This window comes from Theropithecus gelada, chromosome 10, assembly GCF_003255815.1.
Source record: "Theropithecus gelada isolate Dixy chromosome 10, Tgel_1.0, whole genome shotgun sequence".
Classification (NCBI taxonomy): Eukaryota; Metazoa; Chordata; class Mammalia; order Primates; family Cercopithecidae; genus Theropithecus; species Theropithecus gelada.
Genome location: NC_037678.1, coordinates 48,903,887 through 48,909,810, shown reverse-complemented (window position 1 = coordinate 48,909,810; position 5,924 = coordinate 48,903,887). Strand labels below are relative to the sequence as shown.

The 5,924-nt window shown below is 45.8% G+C and overlaps 1 non-coding gene across 1 annotated transcript; it reads right to left on the bottom strand.

Moving 5' to 3' along the window:
• Nucleotides 1–5,398: 5,398 nt before the first annotated feature.
• On the bottom strand, nucleotides 5,399–5,460 carry LOC112633871. The gene has a single exon (XR_003121633.1). It is a non-coding gene; the product is annotated as a U7 small nuclear RNA (small nuclear RNA).
• Nucleotides 5,461–5,924: the final 464 nt, after the last annotated feature.

Here is a 5,924-nt window from a genome sequence, read left to right as displayed (position 1 = left end):
TGGGGTTTCACCATGTTAGCCAGGATGATCTCGATCTCCTGACCTCATGATCCATCCACCTCGGCCTCCCAAAGTGCTGGGATTACAGGCGTGAACCACCGCTCCCGACCCAATATATCCTTTTGTTTTGTTTTGTTTTGTTTTTGAGACAGAGTCTCGCTCTGTTGCCCAGGCTGGAGTACAGTGGCACGATCTTGGCTCACTGCAACTTCCTGCTCCGAGGTTCAAGTGATTCTCTGGCCTCAGCCTCCAAAGTAACTGGGATTACAGGTGTGCGCCACCACACTTGGTTCAATTTTCTATTTTTGTAGAGACACGGTTTCTACAAAACCTGTCTGGCCATCTTGGCCAGGCGGGTCTGGAACTACTGAACTCAAGTGATTTGCCTGCCTTGGCCTCCCAAAGTACTGGGATTACAGGTGTGAGCTACTGCCCCCCACCTCCAAACAATATATTCTTTATTCATTCAAATGATCAGGCAATTCCATGAAAACAATGAAGAAAATGCATTGGGCCTGGTGTGGTGGCTCATGCCTGTAATCCCAGCACTTTGGGAAGCCAAGGCAGGTGGATCACTAGGTCAAGAGCTTGAGACCATCCTGGCCAATATGGTGAAACCCTGTCTCTACCAAAAATACAAAAATTAGTTGGGTGTGGTGGCATGCTCCTGTAGTCCCAGCTACTCAGGAGGCTGAGTGAGGCAGGAGAATCGCTTGAACCCAGGAGGCAGAGGTTGCAGTGAGCCGAGATCACACCACTGCATTCCAGCCTGGTGACAGAGCAAGACTCCAAGACTCAGTCTAAAAAAAAAAAAAAGCATTGATTTTTGTATCAAAGTATCCTGAAGAATTGCTAAACAAAATTTTTAAAGTAAGTCTTTTTCTCTCCATTTCTCCTAACACACTTCAAGGGGTGGATACTTAATAGAGCTTTCTTGACTTGACCCCAGCCAAGGAAACTTAAAAAGTCAAAGCACTTGGTGTGTAGGATACAAGCTCCTTAGTGCCTGAAACCCAGTGAAGTCCTGCTCTCCGCTCTGTCTTACACACCTGGCAGAATGCCTGCCACACAGTGGGTGTTGATGAACGAATTGTGTCTATCTCAGCTACTGTTGTATAGATTGACCTTTAAGTACCATTTCAAATCTTGAAAAGTTCTGGGAGAAATTTCCCTTGCATTTACAATGTAGTGGTTGAATGGCTAACCTTTTCATTTGAACATTTAGGCGGCCACTTGTATGCACAATTAAGTTTCCAACCACAGTTTTGCTTGTTAATTACATATGGCCTCTGTAATTAACAACGTGTGTGAAATACACCAGGTTTTTGGTAATGGAAGAAACAGCAAGGAAATATATATGTATATTTCAGAGAAATAAGCATTGAAGGAATTCTGGGGGTCAAAAAAAAAAAAAAATCAAAGCAATTAGATAGTGTTTTCCTCTTCTTTAGAGCCAAAGGCCTCTGATAGCAGGTGTAGGCTCCGGTGGAAAAAAAAAAAAAACAAAGTTTTTTTATTTTTCAGGCCAATGCAGTTTGGCCAACCTAATTTATTTACTCAGTGCATTGGTTAGCTTTTTTCAATTTTTCAAAATGTTTTTCTTTTTCTTGTTTTTGAGACAGAGTCTCACTCTGTCACCAGGGCTGGAGTGCAGTGGCATGATCTCGGCTCATTGCAACCTCTGCCTCCCTAGTTCAAGCGATTCTCCTGCCTCAGCTTCCCAAATAGCTGGGACTACAGGCACCCACCACCACGGCCGGCTAATTTTTGTATTTTTGGTAGAGATGGGGTTTCACCATGTTGGCCAGGATGGTCTCGATCTCTTGACCCTGTGATCCGCCCGCCTCAGCCTCCCAAAGTGCTGGGATTACAGGCGTGAGCCACCGCTCCCGGATCTTTTTTTTTTTTCTTTTTTTAAGCAACAGGATCTTGCTATGTCCCTGAGCCTGGAGTGCGGTGGGCAGATCATAGCTCACTATAGCCTCCAACTCTTGGGATTAAGGATCCTCCCGCCTCATCCTCCAGAGTAGCTAGGAATACAGGCATGCTTCATCAGGCCCGGCTTTTTTATTTTTTGTAGAGACAGGGTCTTGCTGTGTTGCCCAGGCTGGCCTTAACTCCTGGGCTTAAATGATTCTCCCACCTCAGCATCCCAAACTGCTGGGATCACAGGCATGAACCACCACATCTGGCTGTATTGGTTAGCTTTTGCTGTGTAACAAACCACCCAAAAAGTTAATAGCTTAAAGCAACAACCATTTTTTATAGGCCATATTCTTCTTCCTCTTTTTTTTTTTTTTTTTTTTTGAGACAGGGTCTCACTCTGTTGCCCAGGCCAGAGTGGAGTGGTACGATCATGGCTCACTGCATCTTTGACCTCCTGGGCCTAAGCCCCCCACCTTGGTATCCCAAGTAGCTGGGACCACAGGCATGGGCCACCATGCCGAGCTAATCTTTTTTTATTTTTGTAGAGATGGAGCCTCACTATGTTGTTCAGGCTGGTCTTGAACTCCTGAGCTCAAGTAATCCTCCCATCTTGGCCTCTCAAAATGCTGCAATTACAGGCATGAGCCACTGCACCTGGCATATTCTAGATTTAGCCAGATAGGCTGATCTCTACTGGGCTCGCTCATGTGTCTGTGGTCAGCAAGTCTAGGATCGCCTTGCTCCCGCATCCACTGATTGTCACAGATACTCAAGGGGTCCTCAGCTGGGACAGCTTGTCTCTGTTCCATATGGTCACCCATCCTCTGCCTGCGTCATATAGGGTCTTGCTGTGTTGCCTGGGCTGGAGTGCAGTGGTGCCATCATGGCTCACTGTAGCCTCAATCTCACAGGCTCAGGAAAATCCTCCTGCCTTAGCCTGCTAAGTAGTTGGGACTACAGGTGTGCAACTACCACACCCGCTACTTTTTTATTTGTAGAGATGAGAGTCTCACTATGTTGCCCAGGATGGTCTCAACTACTGGCCTCAAGCAATCCCACCTTTGCCTCCCAAAGTGCTGGATTACAGCAAGTGTGAGCCACCATGCCTTCCATATATATTTTTTGAAGACGTCTAATGTGACCAGAAGTACCTGGAATTGGATGCTCCTGATAGCTGTACTTTACTTACATTTCAAATTTAGCAATAGAAATTATAAAGAATTTTTTTTTTTTTTTTTTTTTTTTTTTTGAGACGGAGTCTCGCTCTGTCGCCCAGGCTGGAGTGCAGTGGCCGGATCTCAGCTCACTGCAAGCTCCGCCTCCCGGGTTCACGCCATTCTCCTGCCTCAGCCTCCTGAGTAGTTGGGACTACAGGCACCCGCCACCGCGCCCGGCTAGTTTTTTGTATTTTTTTAGTAGAGACGGGGTTTCACCGTGTTAGCCAGGATGGTCTCGATCTCCTGACCTCGTGATCCGCCCGTCTCGGCCTCCCAAAGTGCTGGGATTACAGGCTTGAGCCACCGCACCCGGCCTATAAAGAATTTTTATGTATACATTCTTGTGCACACATACCCTACAGTCTTGGGAATGTAGATTAGACTCTTTTTTGTTGCGGGGGAATGGAGTTTCACTCTTGTTGCCCAGGCTGGAGTGCAATGGTGCGATCTTGGCTTACCTCAACTTCTGCTTCCTGGGTTCAAGTGATTCTCCTGCCTCAGTCTCCCAAGTAACTGGGATTACAGTTATGCGCCACCATGCCCAATTAATTTTTGTCTTTTTAGTAGAGATGGGGTTTCTCCATGTTGGTCAGGCTGGTCTCCAACTCCTGACCTCAGGTGATCCGCCTGCCTCGGCCTCCCAAAGTGCTGGGATTATAGACGTGAGCCACCGCACCTGGCAGACTCTTGAAGTTTGTAGGGAAGAGAGGTGTCCCAGCTAACTTGAGGTATTAAGGGAATGGCATATGGCGATAATAGTAACAATAACCATCAGACCAATAGCTGGGTCAGGATTGCTGCCCAAGTGATCTCATGCAAAGCCATTAGCCTTCCTGAGCCTTGGTTTTCACATCTTATTTTCCTGTAAGACTTTAGAGAACTACTTGAACACTGTTCGCACAAGCACGCTTTAAACCTTAGTGTATTACACATACATTAGCAATGATTATGCCCAGAAAGCACCGGCTTTTTTTTGTAGCTGAACAACGTAAATCTATTTTCAGACCCTCTAAAAAAGGATACGTTAAAATTATTTTCTTCTATGGCCGGGCGTGGTGGCTCACGCCTGTAATCCTAGCACTTTGGGAGGCCGAGGTGGGCGGATCACGAGGTCAGGAGTTCAAGACCAGCCTGGCCCACATAGTGAAACCCTGTCCCTACTAAAAATACAAATTATTAGCCAGACCGGGTGTGGTGGCTGGCGCCTGTAATCCTAGCTACTCGGGGGGCTGAGGCAGGAGAATCTTTTGAACCCGGGAGCACTGCAACCAGAGGTTGCAGTGAGTCGAGATCATGCCATTGCACACCAGCCCCTGCGACAGTGTGAGACTCCGTTTCAAAAAAAAAAATTATTTTCTTCTGCAGTAGGGATTGTCCAGGCAGAACAACAACAACAACAACAACAAAAAAGAAAATAAAATAATAAGTTTATGATTGAAAATCAAATACCTTACCCAATCTTAAATTCCAACTTTATTTATTTTTATTTATTTATTTAATTTTATTTTATTTTTTGAGATAGAGTTTCACTCTTGTCACCAAGGCTAGAGTGCAACGCAATGGTGCAATCTCGGTTCACTGCAACCTCTGCCTCCTGGGTTCAAGGGATTCTCAAGCCTCAGCCTCCCAAGTAGCTGGGATTACAGGAATGTGCCACCATGCCTGGCTAATTTTTGTATGTTTAGTAGAGACGGGTTTCACCATGTTGGTCAAGCTGGTCTCAAACTCCTGATCTCAGGTTGATCCACTTGCCTTGGCCTCCCAATTTCCAACCTTTTAAAATTCACATTGTTTTGATGATGATCACTGTGTTTGAGTAAGGATCATGGGAATATTGTATTCACAACATTGGGCACAAAACTGAACACAGTGCCTGGCTTCTAGTAGGTGCTTAAGATGTCGTTTTTTGGCCAAGTGCAGTGGCTCATGCCTGTAATCCCAACATTTTGGGAGGCTGGGGCCGACAGATCACTTGAGGTCAAGAGTTTGAGACCAGCCTGGCCAACATGGTGAAAACCTGTCTCTACTAAAAATATAAAAATTAGCCGGGCGTGGTGGTGGGTGCCTGTAATCCCAGCTACTCGGGAAGCTGAGGCAGGATCGCTTAAACCCAGAAGGCGGAGGTTGCAGTGAGCTGAGATCATGCCACTGCACTCCAGCCTAGGGGACAGAGTGAGACCCTGTCTCAAAAATAAAGAAAGAAAGATGTAGGGGTTTTTTTAGTTAGGTTTTTTTTTTCCCCCCAGTTTTCTTAAGGGAGCTTTTCGGCGGAAACTGGAAAGCCTGCTAGACAAATTCTAAAATAATTGTAACACTAAGATGTAGTTGTTGAACAATAAAATAAATGAATGAATAAATGAATGAATTTCTGCTGTGGGATGTTCTTATTTATTTATTTATTTATTTATTTCTGTTGAGATGGAGTCTCGCTCTGTTGCCCAGGCTAGAGTGCAGTGATGCGATCTCGGCTCACTGCAACCTCTGCCTCTCAGATTCAAGCGATTCTCCTGCCTCAGCCTCCCAAGTAGCTGGGATTATAGGCGTGTGCCACTATGCTCGGCTAATTTTTGTATATTTAGTAGACACAGGGTTTCACTATGTTGGTCAGGCTGTTCTCAAACTCCTGACCTCAGATGATCCGCCTGCCTCAGCCTCCCAAAGTGCTGAGATTACAGGAATGTGCCACTGTGCCCGGCCTTTGCTGTGGGGTGTTCTAAATGAATGGATAAACTTTATGTTGGAGAAAGCCGCGCCCACATTTATAGTGTTTATTTCCCTATT